The sequence below is a fragment of the Peromyscus maniculatus genome, chromosome X (assembly GCF_049852395.1).
Source record: "Peromyscus maniculatus bairdii isolate BWxNUB_F1_BW_parent chromosome X, HU_Pman_BW_mat_3.1, whole genome shotgun sequence".
In the NCBI taxonomy this organism is placed as follows: Eukaryota; Metazoa; Chordata; class Mammalia; order Rodentia; family Cricetidae; genus Peromyscus; species Peromyscus maniculatus.
Window position 1 is genome coordinate 36,740,048 of NC_134875.1, and position 20,568 is coordinate 36,760,615.

Sequence of the window (20,568 nt, forward strand, 5' to 3'; positions counted from 1 at the left end):
CGACATGATAGTATACTTGAGTGACCCCAAAGATTCCACCCAGGAATTGATAAAGCTTATAAACACCTTCAGCAACATAGCAGGATACAAAATCAACTCAAAAAAATCAGTAGCCCTCCTATATACAATGGACAAAGAAGCTGAGAAGGCAATTAGAGATACATCACCCTTCACAATAGCCAAAAATGACATAAAATACCTTGGGGTAACACTAACCAAGCAAGTGAAGGACCTATATGACAAGAACTTTAAGTCCCTGAAAAAAGAAATTGAAGAAGATCTCAGAAAATGGAAAGATCTTCCATGCTCATGGATAGGCAGGGTTAACATAGTAAAAATGGAAAGATCTTCCATGCTCATGGATAGGCAGGGTTAACATAGTAAAAATGGCAATCTTACATCCAGCTATCTTAATCTTTATACACAACTCCTTTTTGCTCAAAATATTTTTATTCTTATATCCTTTAAACATTTATTTTTCCTACTTTCTGGTTACCTTTAATTTTATTTTTCATACCATGAGATACAGTAACAAAACTTTACCATCTGTTGTGAGAATTTTCTCCCTAAAGGGACTAAGTAATAGGAAGACTCATCTTAATTAGGGGATGTGCCAGTTCCTGGGGAGAGCATCTCAGAATATATATAAGGTGGAGAATGTGAGCTGAGTGCTAACTTGGATTTGTCTCATTGTGTTCCTGAATGTGGATGCACTGTGACCAGATGCTTCAGACTCCTGGAGTCTTTACTTCCCATCTATGATGGACTGAATTCATACTTCCCCAATCTCCATGATGGACACTCTCCTGGAAGAAGATTTGCTGCTGGGCCCTCTTCTTGCCATGAAACTTCAACGGAGATTTACAAGATCAGATTTATTTCTATTCATCAACAGCAAAGAAGCAAGGACAGACAGATGACAAGGAAACTTTGGAAACAATAGGATACAGGAGGAAAAGAGAACAAGATTCCATAAATCATATCCCAGGCCACCTCAAAACCTTCAAACGTCACAGTGAGGGGCAGAAGACGCTGGCAATCCAGGTGACCCAGCAGCGTGATCTGCTGCCCAGAAAGCCCAATGCCATGTGACACACACAAGGCAAAAGGAAGCTTAGCCGATGACCATGACCCCTAACTGAGGCTATAGTGAGGACTTGTAAATCAGTACTCCCAGTCCCCTCTATCACCTCCAGGCTGTTTCTTCTTATAAAATAAGGGTTCACTTACTAGGGTACAGCACTAGTACACAAAGCTCCTGTTCCACCTATGATGATGGGGTAGCCACATCATATTTGCTGGAGTTCTGGCTCAGCTATCTCAAGACCTCTGCCTTGTTTTCTTTTTCTGTCTGAAGCCCTGGAACATGGGGGAACCTTTTCTAAAGCAAGATGAGAAAGGACGTGAACAATTAAGACCCTTTCCACCTTCTTCCTGGCCCTCAGTGCTATTTTCTTCTCCCCAGAGGAGATGTTAAAGGACACTGAGAGAAGAGGTACAGGTGGGAAAGGATGAGGCCACACCCTCCCATTGGCACACCCCAGAAAGGCAGCAGGAGGACAGGAAAGCTAGGTTTCCTAGTTCGGCAACACTAGCAGCTTCTCTTCCTGCTCAGGCTTCCCATCCATAGCGTCACAGTCACAAGAAGTGGGAAAAGACACTGGACACTCAGGACCCACCCCAGCCTTGGTAGAGCATCTCCATTTACTCCACTGGTCTGTGAGTATGCTCACCCTGGCGGGCTTCAATGGGGGCTGAGGAAGGAGTAACGGAGAGAGGCACCTGTTCTCTGATGGTGGATTATGAGCTGGAGGAGGTCACTGTTTGCAGTGTGGCTCAGATAATGTGCCCTATGACTGGGGAGGAAGAGCCCTAACTACAACAGGGAACCTCCTGAGGCTTGTTTTTGATTTGTCCCGTTCGGGCTTGTTGTACCCCCTCTCGTCCTCCAGAGGGAGACAAATGCTGCTGGTTTGGTCTCCTAGGCCTGCTTCTGAGGTTTCCATGCAGTCAGTTGTCTGGCCCATGTCTCCCTGCAGAATTTCTCTAGGCTTTGGCACTTCATGGGACCCCTCCTGGAACTTCTGCATAGGTGCAGTAGGGTGCATGGGCCTTAAAGTTGCAATCAACGGGAAGCAGGTGGCAGTTTAAGGTTCCCCGTTCTTCAGTGCCCACATTGGGGACAGCTGCTGCAGAAGATGTTCTGGGGTTACCTTAGAGTGAAGAAACCAAGCAAACATGGAGGGTGGGTCTTGGAGGTGGCCAGAGGGAAGTGGTCTGGAGGAATTTCCTCAGACAGGAGAGGATCGGCTGGTTAATTGATCTCTCCAACAAGGGCCCCGGCAGGCCAGGTTGCCCCAAGAGCTGGTGGTACCTGAATGTTCTGCTTCTAGATATTTCACTGAAGTTATTTTTCCAAGACCACATTTCATGGACTCACATACATAAATGTGAGAGTTTGAATTTCCTATTTGTTTGAGTTGTGTACTGCCTTGAGAGGTGGTTTTCAATCAGGGTTAGGATATGTTTTTTTTTTAATTGTTAAAAATATTTTAATTATTCTTTAAAATTCAAAATCCCATTGTTTGTTGAATTAAAGGAAACAAGAAGAAAAGGAAACATGTATGTTACTGGTTATACTTTAGTTGTTAAAATCCCTACAATTACATAGGTCAGAGTGGCTCAGACTAGTCCGTCATCATGCTCAGACCTCTGTGATCATCATTCTCAGAATAATCACTAATGGTGAATACTATAATTCCCAGTTTAATTAGATGCTCAGCTTACATTTCTCTTAGAAGTCTGAAATACAACCATTCCCACTAACACCAATATTCAATAACTGAGCCAAACTTTGAAGCCAGAAAACTAGATGCCTAAGTCTACCTTTTCCAACTGTATATGTATCTGTCTTAGTCGGGGTTTCATTGATGTGAGTACATGCCATGACCATGGCAACTATTTTTTTCCATTTCATTAAGAAAATTTTTTCATTCATAAATTTTTCTCCAAGTGTCGGCAGCAATAACTTAGCTGCCTTAATTTTAAATGCCCTCTTTTGTCCTGTCCCAGTTAAGTTGTTTGTGTGAAAAATGTGCAGTTGGTTTCTGGAGTGTGCTGAAGATTAGTTCCCCTGTGGTTTTTCCTGTTTGGAAAGCAGTGTCCAGCTTGCCTCTGGATACAGAGTAGCTGTTCCTTGACCCCTGCTGTTAGAGGGGTATATAAGCATATGTTGGTACGAATAAAGAGAGCTGCTTCCCTGACGAACTGAGATTGGGTGTCTAGAGTGCTGTTTAACCTCGGCGTCCTTCGCCAGATTTCGTGCTCCAGCTGCTCAGGTCATGGCAAGTGGAGGTTCCACTGGGACCTGGAAAGAGGGGTAAGTGAAAGAGGCTCACCCTAAAAGAAGGGGTGGAGGATTGAAACATTGGTACATACCATGGGTAATTCTACTGCAAAAGCTCAGTTGGCCACTGAGGAACAGGAATTAAGTTAAGTAAGCAAGGAACCGGAATTAAGTTAAGTAAGCAAGGAAGAGGAGTTAAGTCTAGCACCACACTCACATTTGTGGACACCATAGCTGAAGCAAGTCCTTGGTTTCTGACGCGAGGAGATTTGAATATTCCAGATTGGGAAAAAGTAAAAAGAGATTTACAAAAGATGTTGCAAGAGAAAGGCACAGATAAATTTCCTACAGCTGCATTTTCTCTATGGAGACTTGTGAAAGATGCTCTTCTGACTGATGAAGTGAAAGTGAAAGAGCAACTTTCAGAGTATGAGCAAGCATTTGCTAATGCTCAGGAGGTAGAGATGAATGAATCTTTGAAAGGGGAAAAGGAAGAGGTCGAGGTCCCTTGTAAAGAGCGTATAAGGATATTTGTGAAAGATTTAATGGATGAGGAAGAAGATGATGATCTTGCCTGTCTCAGATTTAGTAGAGGAGGAAGAGCAGCTAGAAAAAGAGATAGAAGAACTACAACAGAAATTGTGCCGTGCAAAGGTGAAAGCACAGTCAGCACCTTCTGCTCCTCTATTGTCTCGACCCCCACCAAGAAATCCTCATTGGATAGGGGAGGAAAAAGAATCAGAGGACAGATATAGGCAAAAAAGGGGGTGGTTTGGCATGAAACATATCCAGTCATTGAAACGCAGAATCAAGCTGGACAGGTGGTCCGGGAGCATGTTCCTTAAACTTTCAAAGAGATGAAGCAGTTGAAGGAGGCAGTGAGCAGTTATGGGCCACAGGCTCCATTCACTGTGACACTGTTTGAATCATTTTCTGCTAATCATCTGACACCAAGTGATTGGCAGCAATTGTGCCGAACTGTGTTATCTGGGGGTGATTATTTACTATGGAAAAGTGAAAACCACGAGAAATGCTTAGAACTGGCTCACATAAATGCTCGAGCTGGACAACCCCAGAGAAATTATGACATGCTCACAGGATCAGGACAGTAGGCTAACCTTCAACAACAGATTTTATATGATCCCAGTACCTATGCTCAAATAGCTGCTGCCGCAGTGCAAGCCTGGAAATCATTACCTATTGTAGCTGCAGGAGAACAGATATCAAAAGTGCTGCAGGGCCCTTCTGAGCCATATGCTGACTTTGTCTCATGCTTGTTACAACTAGATGAAAAGATATTTGGGGACTCTGATCAGGCTATGCCTGTTATTAAGCAATTGGCTTATGAGAATGCTAACAAATATTGCAAAAAGTTACCATTTAAAATTGCAGAATTGCAAACCTTGCATCGATGGCAGCATTTTTTAGGAGAAATTCAATGGCTTAGACCTACATTTCAGATACCTACTGGAGATCTAAAGGCTCTTTATGCTATTCTTAAAGGAGATTCTTCACCTACATCATTACGGGAATTAACCCTAGAAGCAAAAGCGGCATTGGCTCAGGTAGAACAGGCTTTATTAGATTTACATGTTCAGCAGATAGATTATGGTTGGCCTTTACAATTATTAGTCTTGCCTTCCAAATTTTCTCCCACTGGAGTGTTTTGGCAGACTGGGCCTATTTATTGGGTTCATCTGTCTGCTTCACCTACTAAGGTATTGAATCCTTACTTTGAATTGGTTATTCAATTATTGTGGAAAGCTAAGGAACTCAGTTTGGCCACCTTTGGAAAGATGTTTGATAATCTTGTATTGCCTTATGTACAGGAAATGTTAGACACTTTGCAAAAGGAACATGAATCTTTGTGTTTGTTTCTCTGTACCTTTTGTGGCCAGATAGATAATCATTATCCTAAGCATAAAATTATTGAAAGTTTTAAAGTTTGCTCATTTATTTTTCCCAGGGTAATAACACAAATCCCTCTTAATAATGCAAGGAATGTCTTTATGGATGCCTCTGGGAATGGATATGTAGTGGTGGTTAGTGAGAACATTACTGAACGAGTATCTACTTCCAATATGTCTGCTCAGCAAGCAGAGTTATTTGCCTTACAGCTAGCTCTTCAAATGTTTCCTACAGAAGACCTTATTATCTATACTGATAGCTGTTATGTAGCTAAGGCCATTATGGTTATAGAAACTGCCCCATACATAGGCCGACCCTCTACTGTACAAAGCCAACTTCAACAAGTTCAACTATTAATCTGGGCAAGGAAGCATCCTGTGTTTGTTGGGCATCTTAGAGGACATACAGAGTTGCCTGGTCCACTAGCTGAAGGCAATAAATTGGCAGATCATTATACTCCTTTCATAGTTTTCTCAGTGTATTTTGAGTATTCAAGGCTGCTGCATGGCATGAAGCAACTCTTCCTGGCTTTCTGACAGTCCATTCGTTCAAGGCTGCCTGGGCAGTATGGGAGAATCCTGCAGTTGCTGCATCTTTGCTTCCTTCCTAGAAAACGAACATTAGACAAGTACAAATTACCTACATTTAAAGATCTTACACTTACTACTAGTAGTGATTGTGCAACGGATTGTAATATTGCTCCAGAGGTGCTGTAAGACACCTGTCCAGTGCCATGGGGAGATAAGCCACCTTAACTAGATCATGAAAGTTCACACTATTTTGTGCTGTCCTTAGGCCTGTGATGCCAGTCTGCCCTTCAGGTCAGACTTAAAACTCCAATACCATCTGGTCATGGGGAGTGCCATTGTCTTGGAAGTCCCTTCCTAAAGAGACATCTTCTTGAGGATGATCGAGAAAGATAATGGGGTCTGCTTGTTTTTTGGGGTTCCCCGGGCTGGCGGGATGATGAGATGCAAGCAGCTCATATCCAAGGAGGCTTCATTGAGAAGAAGGCCCAGAAACATGCCCTGGTGTACCTGTTCAGCCAAGTGTCTTGCAGTGGGTGAACACTGAGTATGAGGGTGCCTGCTGACTAGTGTGTTTGGCAGTCTCTACCCTCTCTGCCTTGGTGTGCACAAGGGTAGGAAAACAACACAGTGTGGAATCCAGTTGAAGAACCAAAACTCCCCTCACAATGGCTTGAAATAGGCCTGAGTTTTGAAATTCTCAGAGCTGCTGACATTGTTCTCAGGAACTCAAAAGTACAGGTCAAGATGTTTGAAGGACTATCTGGTAGCAACTGATTAACCACAGAATGTCCCAATACCAGAGATAGTCAAAAGAACAAAGTCAGGATGTTTGAAGGACTATCTGGTAGCAATTGATTAACCACAGGATGCCCCAAAGCCAGAGGTAGTCCATAGGGTTAGACAAACGACCAGTCAAAATTGCAAATTAGGATAACAAAGAATTTTAGAAAGTCCCTAAAACTTGAGCTAATCAGAATTGTATCTCTAGTAGCACCGCTAACTGGTGTAACCTTGTGATTTTTGCCTTTAATACTGAGCTTGCAGAGGGGTGGACAACTCCTCTAGCCTCCACTACGTGGGGGTACATGATGAGGTCCCTAATGTGCTGCTTAAACTGCTCCTATAAACCTGGCTTTTACGTTTTGGTGATTCGTGTCTTTGGTGGTCTCTTTGGGACTCTTGCACCCAGGGCACAACACAGTGACACCAAGAAAGCCAAGTCTGCACAGTTTGATGGCAAAGACAGAGAAACTCCACACAAGCCTCCACTGTGGGACTGGAGGTGTCCAGCTAAACAGTCTGCATGGAGGGAGTTAGATTTGTCTGGGCTGGCATGGTGGAAGTGCCTTTGTTCATGTCCTCTGAGCTTCTTTTTTGTCAAGGGAGCCATGGAGAGTCTGGTCCATTTACATATCCAGAGTTTTGTAGCTATTTATTTCCTCTGAATTGAAACTTTCTTTCCTGAAGAGATAGGACTCAGAGGCTCATATGGCTTAGGAAACAGAAAATTCAGGAGAGTTGCAGCATTCACAAGAGCCATCCCAAGGGTTGTCAAAGAAGTAAATGGAATTCTGGGGAGAGGCAATCCTCCAGGCTGGGCACCTGCAAATTTTACAAGGAGCTCCATGGATACAGCTATCATGAGCTGTCTGTCACTCATGCTGTGGAGGGACTTCTAATGATACAGCTACCTTTGAGTGACCCATGTTTTTGTAACCACTCACATATGCCTCTGTTTGAAAACCCCGACACACTGACTGGTTTACTGAGTGGAGCCGTGTATTTGGTTTACCATGGGTGAATCTGTGGTCAATAGCAGTTTGATCACCCCTCCTCAGGAAAAGTCACACAACTGGTGTAGGCCCTGCAGATTAAAGAGAGGTACTTGAGTAGAATGAGGACTGAATTTGCCTTTCCTTTCAGTGAAGAAGCATCAGGAACCTCTCATTGCCTTTGAGCCTGAAGTCCTGCTCCAAATCCTGACAAAAACAGGCAGAGATCTCTGAAGAACTCTCAGGTAGAGAGCAGGCCCTGGCAGATGCCTTGCCTGGAAGGGGTTGCTAAGAGTAAAACTGACCCCCAAGGGTTATTTTCCAGTAGCAGGAGGACCCTCAACAGAGATCTGGATTCAGCAGCAGCAGCAGCTGAGGCTAGACACCATTGAAGGAAGCCACACTTCAAGGCATCAGCCTACCAACAGTAGCAGGCTGTAATTAACAGCTCACAGAGTGAGTCAATTGCAATGCCCACGGGAAGATTGTGGCAATCAGAAACACACAAAACAAACAAATAATAACCCTAACCTGGGCAAGGAACAAAAGGGAGAAGGGACAACCCACACACATATCTTTGATGCGTACCTGCTGACCAATCTGAGCCCATTCCCACACCTATAGAAAATAAACAGACTGCACTGTGGTGGAGCATGCCTTTATTCCGAGCCCTTGGAGGCAGAGGCAGGCTGATCTCTGTGAGTTTGAGGCCAGCCTAGTATACAGAGTGAGTTCCAGGACATCTAGGGCTGCACAGAAAGCAGATTTCAAAAACAAAACAAAACAAAACAAAAAACAAAATCCAAACAACCAACCAAACAACAACAACAAAAAAAAACCAAGCCAACAACAACAACAACAAAACAAAACCCCACAGAGGTTCTTTGATGGACTCTCAGTGGCAGCTGGCTCCTGCTCTGGTCTGGAGAGACTTCAGAATCTAACTCTCAACTGGAATTGAGTTCTCAACCAGCTCTTGGTTCTGACAGGGGTCTTGGTACTAGAAGGACATTAGAGAAGATTGCTCCCCAGGCTTGCTAGGCTTGTTGGAGAGAGACTCACTGGAGATCATCCTCAGATAAGGGGAGTTTTTTCCAGGTCCCACTACTGTTCCTAGAGTCATTGCTTTTGCTTTGAGATCCACAGTTTGGGCTACAGCCTTGGAGACTTGGTGTTTCAGCCTTTGAGACATGTCTGACATGGGAGATCTTCCACTTGTGCTCCTCAGTGGCCTGCTCCCTGTAGACTTCCTCTGCAAGTGACTCTTCCCAGTTGGCATACTGAGACCCCTGCTACTGAGACACTGGTTGATGGTGTTTGGCTAGGCACATTGAAGCCTGCTGAAAACTTAGTGCTGAAACACTAACAACATCTCTCCATCACTTACCTTCCTCTTTCTACTTCCCTAGTCAAGTGTCCACTCTTGGGTCTTGCTTTGTTTTTACCCTTCACTGACTGTCCACTTTATTCCTGGAGGGAGGGAAAAACAAGGAATAAAGGTAAGAAGAGACCACCTCAGGGAAATGGAGTGGTAAAACATCATCATCCAGCTGACCGATGTTGGGGGTGGTCACAGCAAGGACTGGTGGAACCCACTGCTGGTTCAGGACAGTCAAATGGGAACAGAAAGGGAGTCAAGCAGGCTGTAGAGCTGTGGACACCAGAGGGTTCCTCCAGTAGTGCAAGCTGTGGGAGGAGAGCGTAGATCGTTAGTGCACGGAGCTACTTGAAGCTTGGTGAGAAGGTTGTGCTAAGGTTCCTGTGTGTACCTGTGCTTTTTTCCTGCCAGAAACCCTAAGTCCAACCCCTCAGTCATTCACTCACTTAGCAAAATATTGGCACACTGCTGTTATCCAATAGCCAGCAGAGTACCCACCCTCTCAGCCTTGTGGAGAGCCCCAGGTACACTGGAGTTGGCACAGGTACATTGGTGGCCTGCATTCCCTCCTATATGGGAATAGGCTATCTGCTGAATTGCTTCCTTGTTCCCAGCATGAGACTACAGGCCACAGGAACACATCCAGAACTAGACAGGCCAATCCCCAGAGCCCTCAGGGATCCCAACTCAGTAATAGGAGGTACTAGTGGCAGTACAGACCTGCTCACACAGGTGGAAAGGCCAGGAAGTGTGCACAGGGCAGGGCCTCGGAGTTAAATTAGAAATAAAAACAGAAGGAAGAAAGGTGGACCAAGGAACACTGATGGTGACAACTTCAAATGGAACATGAGGTCAGAGAAGGGCAGTGTTGGGCTCTGGCAAAGTCAGAAGGGCAGAGGTCAGCTGTGGGCAGTGTCTGAGCAGAGAAGCAGCAGAGTCAGGTTGGCGTTTTGGAAAGATCACCCTGACTGCACTTGTGAGAGCATGATGTTCATGGTCTGTAAAATCATCTATCCTCAGGTAAGACTTTTGTCTATGGAGTAAATTCTCCAATGAAGGATATCAAGGCCCTTACTAGCTTTTATTTAGACATATGAGTATCAAAGCCAAATCAACACACACTAAGTCATTATAAACAATTTCTATTAGTAAGTGTTCTGCATTCTCCATGGGCGTCACTGAAGAAGTAGAACGTTCTTACCACCCCACCAGGGGATATCTGAGAGCTGGTTATGCCAGCCTAAGCTTGAGTCCAGGAAGAACAGGATCCTCTCAGAGTCACCAGGGTAGTTTATGTGGTCAACTGTCCATACAGCAGAACCATTTTTACTGGACTTTGAGCCCCACAAAGGCACATTTAGGGTCCTGGAGATTTTACAAAGGCCCAGAGTTCTTTCTGTACACTGGACCCTGGTTGGCCAAGCTGACTTACATGAGAAATACCCACCACTGTCCTGCAGCCTGCCTCACTTCTGTACTGATGCACAGTCAGTCATGCTCACAGGATGTCATCTTCCTGCTGCACAGTCTTCTCACTTCTCAGTGGCCTCTCTCCTGGGCACTGCTGGGGACCTCCAGCTCCAAACTCCTTCTTGTGTATCATATTTTTCTTTTGGGTTTTTACAAAGTTCCTCTGTGTAGTTTTGGAGCCTGTCATGGATCTCGTTCTGTAGACCAGGATGGCCTCAAACTCACAGAGATCTGCCTCTCTCTGCTTCTCGAGTGCTGGGATTGAAGGCCGTTCCACCACTGCCTGGGGATTCTCATAAATGGTACTGGAAAAGTGGCCCAGCTTGTCCCTAGACCATCTCGTGGCCATGCCTCTACCATCTCTTTCACAGCTACACTTCCCTGGAACTCACTTCAGCCTCCCACCCTCTCCTTCCTCAGGATACTATCCTTCTAGATGTCTTCCCACCCAGCTTTCAGTCCTGGCCTCCGTCTATATCAACCCTTGTCTCTCTCGACCATGTGTCTCATACAAACAGCAGAAAGAGTCCTTGCTGAGTCCCTGTAGGAAGAAACCTGCAACCAGAAACAGGACCTAAGGCCTGAATACAGCAAGAATGCTCCAGGTCCTGTTGCTGGGATACAGCATACCAGAGGGGTTAAGCAAGAACACTCCAAAGTCATGTGGCTGGTTGAAAGACTGAAGGGGAGGATCCCTGACCTGTCCACTCCTTTCCTGGTTCAGAGCGGGGCTCACTCTTCATTATTTCTACACAAGACACCAGTATACACACAAAAAAGAGAGAGGGAGAGAGAGAGACAGAATTACAGACAGACAGCAGTTGTGGTTCAGATGAGCTATGTGGCAGCCTCTGACTTTCCTGCCAAAGCCATGATTTTCACTTGATGGGTTGAAAGCTCAGGCCATGGAGGCTGAGCAGAGAAAAGACATAGTGAGCTGTGACTAAGTGGGCAGTGCAGGGGTCAGTGTTTCCTGTCCTGTGAGCCACAAAGGCCCCATGGGGGAGCCAGCCTGGGCACGGCTGGCTCACCGATTTTCAGGTTTCCCTAACAATGCTGACCACGGGTGTGTGGAAGATGACTCAAATCTAGGAAATCTTCCTCATTTATTATTCTTTCTGTATGTCACATGATGTCATATGCAGATATAAGGTCATCAAAGAATTCATTCTGTCAATTATGTTTCTTCTTTTTTTCTTTAAGAAATTTTGTTCATTTTACACACCAACCACAGATCCCTGTCTCTTCTCGCCTCACGCTTCCCCCAGCATTCCCCCAACCTACCTCCCTATCCCCACCCCCAAAAAGTTAAGGCTCCCATGGGGAGTCAGCAGAGCCTGGTCCATTCAGTTGAGGAAGGTCCAAGACCCTCCCCTCTGTACCAAGGCTGTGCAAGGTGTCCCATCATAGGTAATGAGCTCCAAAAAGCCGCACAGGCACCAGGTATAGATACTGATCCCACAATTGTGTTTCTTCTTACAGCTGATAAATTGCTTCTAAAATTGCTCATTTGAATTATCTCAACACTCTTCAAGGTAAACTTAATATTGTCCTGGGTTTCAGTTAAGCAGTGATACAGGCTTTTTTTAAAATTGTGCTCATCTATAAAACAGACTTAGAATTCATTTTTGTTTTTTTTTTCCAGGCAGTAACTAGCTTTATGAAACATTTTGGACCACTTTCCTTTTATGTTTTCCATATTTCTACAACTACTCTTACATTCTGCAGATTAGACTCTCTCTAGGGGATGGGACAATTGGATGGGAGGGCTTTGTCTACAGACGTTTCTGCCTGTGAATGTTGTGACTGTGGATGCACCTGTGTGTGGATATGTACATGCTGACAAAGAAATCCCTCAGGAAAATCTGTGTGCAGGTAGGTTTCCCATCTAATAACTATGATGAGCAAAGTCCCATGGGAAAATGGTGTAGAAACTCCACAATCACATTCTTTAACCTGAAGCAGTGGTTCTCAACTTGTGGGTTGCTGCCCCTTTTAACTTTGGGGTTCACAGACCTTTAAAAGACCATTGTTAAACAAAGATATTGTATTATGACTCATAACAGTAGCAAAATTACAATTAGGAAGTAATAATGAAAATGGTTGGGGTCACCACAGCATGGGCAACTATACTAAAGGGCCACAGCATTAGGAAGGTTGAGAATTACTGACCTAAAGCATTGAGCATGTAACTAAACATGAAGGAGCCACAAGATTTCATTAATGCATTTCAATCCTGGAGAATCGCTCACAAAAGATAACTTATAAGAAAATCACACAGAGCTGCAATTGGGCTCATGAATCACTGCTGTTCCACAGCAAAAGCTACGTATGGGTACAGGTTCACTGTCATTGCCCAGATATGTAGGAATGGGCAACTAGATATCAGAAGGCAAGCAGTAGACATCCTAAGGAGTCAACAGAGTGGAGTCCCTTCCCCAGGTTCAAGATGGGGACAGCAGAGTCAAGAGGACCAAGGGTAAAGGCAGAGACGGGTGCTGGTTTCCAGACTCACACAGATAACAGATTGGAGCATTGCAGGCCTTGGTGTTTACCTGTGTTAGCTACTCCCATAGTGCACCCCACAGCACCTCTGGGTCACACAGCAAGCATCCGTCTTTAAGGATGCGGAGTCACCCATCAGAGAGGAATATCCCTCTGCATCACTCTTTGCTAAGTCCTGGGAGCAAACTGCCAGAAATAAAAGAACACACCCAGTGTCCTGTGAGCTCTGTAGAAAGGGGAGGAAATGAAGAGTCTCTGGGGCACCCTGAATGCATGATTGCTTACCTGCTTCACACCAACCCTGTGAACAGCACATTGGGAAATTTATCTCAGAAACTGGGGTTGGTATGGATGCAGAAGTCAGGTGTCTGTCCTTAGTAAGAAAAAGCACTCAAGTTCAAATTTCTAAGTTGCTCACATATGTTGCAGGGATGGGAGGGCTAAAAGGAGGGTTGGTTTGAAACAGCCAAGCCAGGAACACTGAACATGAGACACAAAGAGTTTCTGTGATCAGTAGGACAGTCAAGCTGTCTCACACTGATAAAGACAGGGCTCCCAGCTAGTGTGGGCAGTCCAACCAGGCCACCAAGTCCTTCAGGAAAGCACACATGGCACTATTGTCTCCTTATATAGCCTGGCTTCTACAGCAGCTAATTGTGAGAGTGAGTAAAGTCTGTGTCTAAGAAAGCCTCCCATTTCAGTGTTTCAGGGAAGCCTTTCATAACCACACAGGAGATAAGGAGAAGAGGAAGGACAGTTGCAGCTGCTTCTTGGTGACTGAGAAGAAAGAGACCTGAGGATAATTAAAAGCACCTGGGACAGCTGAAATATCAGAGGACACAAGACCACCCAATGTCTAATGGTGACCAGACAGTCAAGGCCCACAACTCACAAAGCCCTAGTCAGGGATGGACAAAGGGGCCTGTGGTGGAGGGGGGTGGTTGAGCCACCCCTGACTAGGTGGGCAATAGGTAAACAGAGCATGATCATCTCCTTGGTGTGGGATAGACCATGTGGACCCTGGGCCTTCCAGTATCTCAGCCTATGCTATCCCAGAGAAATAACTCATCTTCTAACAATTACCTCAGCCATTGTCCAGACTCTGCCATGATCCTATTAAAAACAAAAACCATGAAATGACAGAGCTCAGTGGCTCTTTTAAATTTTGGAAATATCACCTACTCTGGGGAGTCTCTCTAACTTTTCCTCAGTTCTGCCCCTTCCTGCAATGATGCTTTGTAGAGCTGAATCCAGAATTGCTTACTCCTCCTGTCTTTCACCTTCACAGCTGTGAGACAGGTTTGGAGCAGTACCCAGGGTCGATCTTTGATGTCCTCAGGTATCTGGGTCACCCTAGGACCTTAGTCAAGCACAGCTAGGTAGAGCAAGGTCTCCACCATCAGAATGAGCTTGTGAATACCAGCAGAATTCAGCCCTGTTGGGAGCACAGTCTCTCAGCAGGATCTTGCCCTGGCCTACCCACATATTTGCCATCATACTGGGCTCTTCAAGACAGCACATCCAAGATTTGGGCATTTTGTTTGAAGGACTTTTCCATAATTTAATAAAATGATTTAGCTGGGCTCAAGGGCCTGCTGAGTTTGAGAAGGTCTTTGTGTTACTCCCTGTGACTGAATTTGAACAGTCCATCCTTACCCAAAACTAGAGGTGTCAGCTAAGGAGAAAACCAGAGCCACAGGTTCCGCACCCCCACCACACACACTCACTGCATTTTTTAAAGTACTCCCTGCTCTTTCAGCCCTAATGTGCTTCAGGCTAGACACCTCAGAGGACAAGCCCACAGCCACTGAGCCTGTGCAGGCCAGAATGTGATTGGACACATTGTAATTACGTTGAGTGTCCAGAAGACAAGTTTTCTGGGTCAAGAATCAGAGCTGTACCTGTGGCTCCAGACAGTGAGGACGTGGTTATAAAGCTTCGGAACTCGGGTCTGATTGAAAGATTCCCCGCACAGAGACTCGCCAGGGCTGCAGCCAGTGTTTCAACAGGATGCTGAGTCCACGAGGTGATGAGCAACAGGAACAACAGCATGGTCAGTAAAATGGTTCTGATTGGACTAGGGCAAAATCCGGGAAGCAAATCTGTTGGAAAGGCCAGTGGCCATGCACTTCGATTACCCGGCTCTGCCCGTGGCCCCTCTCTAGGCTTTCTAATGATCCATGGCCAAGATGCTCAGATCTTTATCTTTGTGTTTTTATCTCTAGCAGGTGAGAATGCAGTGGTCCTAAAGGCTGGAGAGAAAGGAGGCAAGAGAGGGCTTGTACGGAGCGAGCTTGCTCAGGGTCAGCTTGATCAGGGCAAACTTGCTCCAAGCAAGCCTGCTCAAGAAGATCTTGCTCAGTCCGATCTTGCTCAGGAAGCCACAGGGGTGGTAGAGGAGGGAGAAAAGGAAGAAGAAATGGAAGGAGCACATGCTGGCAATGGTAGTTCTGGCCCCATGGACAAGGGGATCCAGGCAGAAGGTGGCCATGGCAGCAGTGTTCAACAGTAACCTCAGCAAGAGGTGGCAATGTCTGAGGGCACCAAGAGTCTCCAGGCTGGGGATTTCCAGAGCCACACCAGATTCACCCAGTCTCAGCTGCAGGACCTGAAGCGTCTTTTCGAAGAGAATCACTTTCCCAGCTTTCAAGTAAGGTAAGCAGAACGCCCTGCTAGGTGCCTGGTTTTCAGGTAGTGCATCCAGGCTGTCCTTTGGTGCTTCCTGAACCCCTCATTTCCTCTAGAAACAAAGCCACCATGTCTGGACCCTCCAGCAGAAATTGGATTCTGGAGTAGGAAGATGTGCCCTTGTCCAACTGGAAAGACTGTCTTCTGTTGCCTCTTTAAGTGGCACTTGAGTGGGAAATTTAGACAGTGCTTTTTCTAAACGAGTCTCTGTAAGAATGAGTGAGAAGCCTGAGGTGTGGCTGGGAAAATGCAGGAGGGATTCCAGCTCAGATTAAAATTTGACTAACAGTTTATGTCGTGGAGGATCTCTTAATGAAGCTTTACATGTTAAGTACATGGGCAACATACCTGTGTTTGGGGGGTACACTTAATTTTGATATCTGAAAGAAACATGTTACAAAATAAGTCGCAAAATAGTTGTGAGGAATACTGTATGTGGGGCAGTTGGAGTGTGTGTTTGTGTGTGTGTATGTATGCGTGTGTCTGTGTGTGTGAGCACGCACACATTTAAAAGGAATCAGAATATGTCCTTATATAGTTTGTTTCCACCACAAGGCCTAAATATTGGAATCTTTTCACTTCAGGAAGGCTCTTGCAAGATCTATGGGTGTGACAGAAGAAGATGTGCAGGTCAGTATTTAAAAAAAAAATAATGTTTTGGAAGGGCTCCACATCTTGTGATGTTGTTGTCTAGAGGATAATTATAGCAGAAGAGTGGGACCCTGAAGTTGTATCCCAAGGACGCCAGACAAGTCCACAGCCGGGCTAGGCTCAAGATGATGAAAGACCTCCATTTTCTCAGGCAGGAAATGCCAACCTGGACACCTGAAACCTCAGATGCCAAGGTGCTTTGTCTGTCCCTTTGGTGGACATAGTGTGTTCTCCATGACCTTCTGAAGGCTGTGCAGCCCGCATGCCTCACTTAAGTGAAGAGACCATATTCTTGCCCACTTTCAATTCTTTCACTCTGTGTGTGTCAGAAAACCTTTTCTCAGACTTCTTTTGTTCTAGTCTGCAAATGTCACATGCCTGGCTTAGTTCTCAATCAATACTGGGACCAGGAACCTCAAATGTCCCATAGGCCTTTTACCTGTCTTTTGTTGGTTACGTATGTGAACTGTGCTCACCATTACAATCAGCCCTGGCATTTCCAGACCACATGCCCACAAGGGAAAAGGCCTATAGACTGTATACTTGGAGGGTAGGGAGGAAGCATAGAGCAGGAAGAAGTGCCCTTTGTCTCATAAAATGTGCATTCTGAATACTCACAAAAAGCTATCACCATGGAGCCTTTCACAGACAACTTTGGGCCTTAAGATAGTTCTCCGGGGTTTTTGATACTTTTCAACACACAGCAGGGACCAGGAACAACCCACTAGCTAGATCTGCATTCTCTTCTGAACAAATGCATTAAAAATATCAATTGATGGAGAGAAGAGGCAATATTCTACGTCTATCCCATAGCTGAAGGACTGTGTGTGGTGGTACATGTCCTCAGGGGGTTCATGGGGGTGTTTTGAATGTTTCAATGAGAATGAAACCTGTTGATTCCAACATTCTGAACAATCAGTACACACTTGAGGTAAGTCTTCAATCTTTCTTGGGGTTAGATAGATAAACAGTTCCTGGGAAATCAGAAATGTGGTGCTTTTCTAGGGGAGTAGCTCTGTCCTGGAGCACATACATAGCACACACTGGCCCAGGGATGGAATCCATATATGATCTAAAATGTTAGTAAAATTGAGCCAGTATACATGGTTACACCATGTGTTCTTCAGTGGTGGTACAGTTCAGTGTACTAAACAACCCTTTCTTCTGCTTGAAGGATTGGTTTAGGACCAGGAGAGCCATTTTCAGAAGAAGCAATAGAATGGTGGTGCTGATCAATGCACCACCTGGTCCCCAGAGCAACGATCCTTGAAGATTTTGGAGCAGCGCATGAGTGCCACCTCTGTTGTGAGCCAGATGACCTGGAACCTGGCCCTGCCCCCAATTTCTTGGCCACTCATGCTGGCCATGACATCCTTTTCTTCCCTGCAATTATCTAGGCAAAAAAGAGGTGGATTATAAGCATGTTGGTTCTATTTTTTTCAGGATACTAAAATATGGGTATAAGTATTTGAACCATAGTAACGTATTACAGAAATGGCATTTATGGCAGGAGGAGACACTGGTAATCTGTGGTCACTATGCCTTGCTGAGTGAGAAAGATTTCCAGGTGCTATGCTGCTTCATGCTGACTCCACATGGTTCTCTGTCCCCTCATCATGGCCTCGTCAACTCACTCCAGCTCTGTGGAACAATTATTTCTAATGTCAGGTGGGGCAAGTCCCCGGTACAGGACACTGTGTTTCTTCTATTCATGGCTGTTCCCACCCACAGTCAGGGTGCCAGTCCCAATAGCCAGAAGAACGAGCATCCACCTCAGAAGCCATTTCCTGAGAGCATAGGGAGCACCAAGGCTGTGCAGCTTTGTGATCTGTGTACAGCATATGTCACATCTGGTGCCCCGAGTACAGTGTGTCAGTAACAATGCCTGGTGTACAGCCTGTGCCAGGTCTAGTGCCCCAGGTACAGCCTGTGCCTGTTACTGTGCCCCAGGTACAGCCTGTGCCTGTTACTGTGCCCCAGGTACAGCCTGTGCCTGTTACTGTGCCCCAGGTACAGCCTGTGCCATTACAGGACCCCATGTCCAGCCTGTGTCAGTTCTGACACCCAGTGCAGAGTCCATTCCAGTTACCATGCCCAAAATGCAGCCTGTGCCAGCATGGGGGTCCTGCCACTGCCTCTGTGACAGGGATACAGCTGCAGGAGTTGGAACAAATTTTCCAGAGAAATCATGATCCAGTGCTGAAGAAGGGTAAACACCTTGTGTGGCTTCAAGTCCTTTCATAGGGAACAAGCTGGTACAGAGAGGCCTCTGGCTCCCTGGCAGCTCTCCTTCTTGTCTTCATTCTCTGAAAAGTTCAGATTACATTTTGAAGTTTTATTTTGTCTTGGAATGAGTGTGGGGGGGACAAGAGGAGCTGTGTCTCACATTGGGAGGTCAGAGGACAGCTGAAAGGATTTGGTTCTCTCCTTGCAGGAAGTGGGTCCTGGGCTCAAAATCATCACCTCAGGTTGGCTGGCAGGCATGTCCTTCTGCTGGCCATTTTGTCTGCCTCCATTTTGCCCTGCAGAACTAAAGCCACCCACACATTCCAGCCTGCAAGACCCCTGCCTTGCTGTCCTAGGGTTCCACAGGAGTGTGGGCTCTGTAAACTGGGAGTGGAGCTGTTCTCATGTAGTTTTTAGGTGGAACAAGTAGAAACGTTTTGCTGGAGAAGCCTGAGTTTTGGTTGGGATAATTCAGGGTACCACACTGCCTTTGTTTATAATGTTGATACATTTGTATCCACCCTTCCTCCTCCTCTCCTCTCATGGCTCAGTCTGTTCTCATCTACTCTGGACTCCCCAGATGTCCCTGCCTCTGTTTAGGCTCTCCCACAAATCTATTATAGACTTTTCTTCCACCAAACTAGGTGCAAGTCATGTTCCTACTTCTTTATGTCATTTTTACATTCAGTATTTAAATCAATATATATGTACGAGTACATTCAAGTCCCTCAATGCTGGTATCCATTGGATTTTCTATGGAGCAGTCTTGGGGTTATGGCCAATACAGGATTCAAATTAGTGTAAATATGGGTTCCATGATCCTAAAATGTTTGAAATACTGAAAAGTAAGCATGGATTCTATCCATACAGGAGTAATTTGGGTGTGTGGATGGTGGACAGGCAGAACCCAGCACTGATAATGTTGATGTAAGCTTGGTTAAACAGAGACTGAAGGGAATGGGAAAGCATAGATTCCAAATGCCTGGTCCCTCTGCTGTTTTGAAGCATCTGGAGAGTCCACACAGATAAGGACACCCAGCTTTGTTATTATCTGAAGCACGCTGGTGCATCTGCCTGAAAATCCTGCTGACTTCCCACAGGGTGTATTATTGTAGGGAGGGGGGAAGGCCATGCAATGTTTGGACATTTGTCCAGGGTCTATTCTGCATTGCTGCGGTGGAATCCAGAGCCTCCCACATTCTAGGCAAGCAGTGGACTCTGTCCCAGCCCCTCAGCCTCACACAGCACTAGCATAGGGAGACAGCAGGTTCTTCTGTGCAATCTAAATTATAGAGAGCAGCTAATGTCTCAGGATGGCTTTTCTGATTATATCCTAATTACCCTACTGAACAAACCCCTCTTCCCTCTCAATGCAGAGATGGTTCAGGAAGAGGAGAGAACAGATCTGGTGAGGGAAGAATCTGCCAGGACTTAGCATTGCTCCTCCTGGGACACACTCCACCTTAATCTAAAGATTCTGCCGGAGCCCCAGAGTGCCCGCCTTGACCAGGATCCACTTGCAGATGCATTTTTGTCTTCCACCCACATGTTGTTACATCTTTCTTCCCTAAGAACCTGTATTTGAAATAAATAGTCTTTCTTCATGTGTCTTCTGCATTAGTATGGTATGTATGACAGTTATCAAGGAAATGCCATTTAAAGAAAATGACAAGGTCTCCTTCTGTGGGGGACATCACTGAGTGAGCATCAGTAGCCATTTATGTCAAGGGAGTTTGTCAAGGGGTGTTTACATTGACCCATGACTTCTCCTGTCCTCCATTATAGTTTTTTCATCCTCACCCTGACCATGTTGTACCACAAGAGGGACATTGAAAATCTCTAGGGAGGTGGTCTTTATCCAGACAGAGCTGGTTCTGGCCATACCTGGGATTTCATACCAACCACAGAATCTGAGAGAACCATTTTTGTCTCTTTCTTTTTATATTGTTTTGGTTTTTCTTTTCTTTTTCCAGTGGACAAAGTGTCTGTTGTGGTGACAAGATTTTGTCAAGTAGCCAGAAGCTAGACGCATCTAGAAAGAGGGATTCTCCATTGGAAATAGGCTCCATGCAGTAAGCAATTCTGAGGAGCATT

The 20,568-nt window shown here is 45.5% G+C and overlaps 1 pseudogene across 1 annotated transcript; it reads left to right on the forward strand.

The window, feature by feature from the left end:
• The first annotated feature begins 14,784 nt into the window (after window positions 1-14,784).
• On the forward strand, window positions 14,785-20,173 carry LOC143270884 (uncharacterized; annotated as a pseudogene). The gene is made up of 4 exons (XR_013048101.1): window positions 14,785-14,962; window positions 15,138-15,564; window positions 16,182-16,227; window positions 17,423-20,173. The product of XR_013048101.1 is annotated as an uncharacterized LOC143270884 (transcript).
• The last annotated feature ends 395 nt before the right edge of the window (window positions 20,174-20,568 follow it).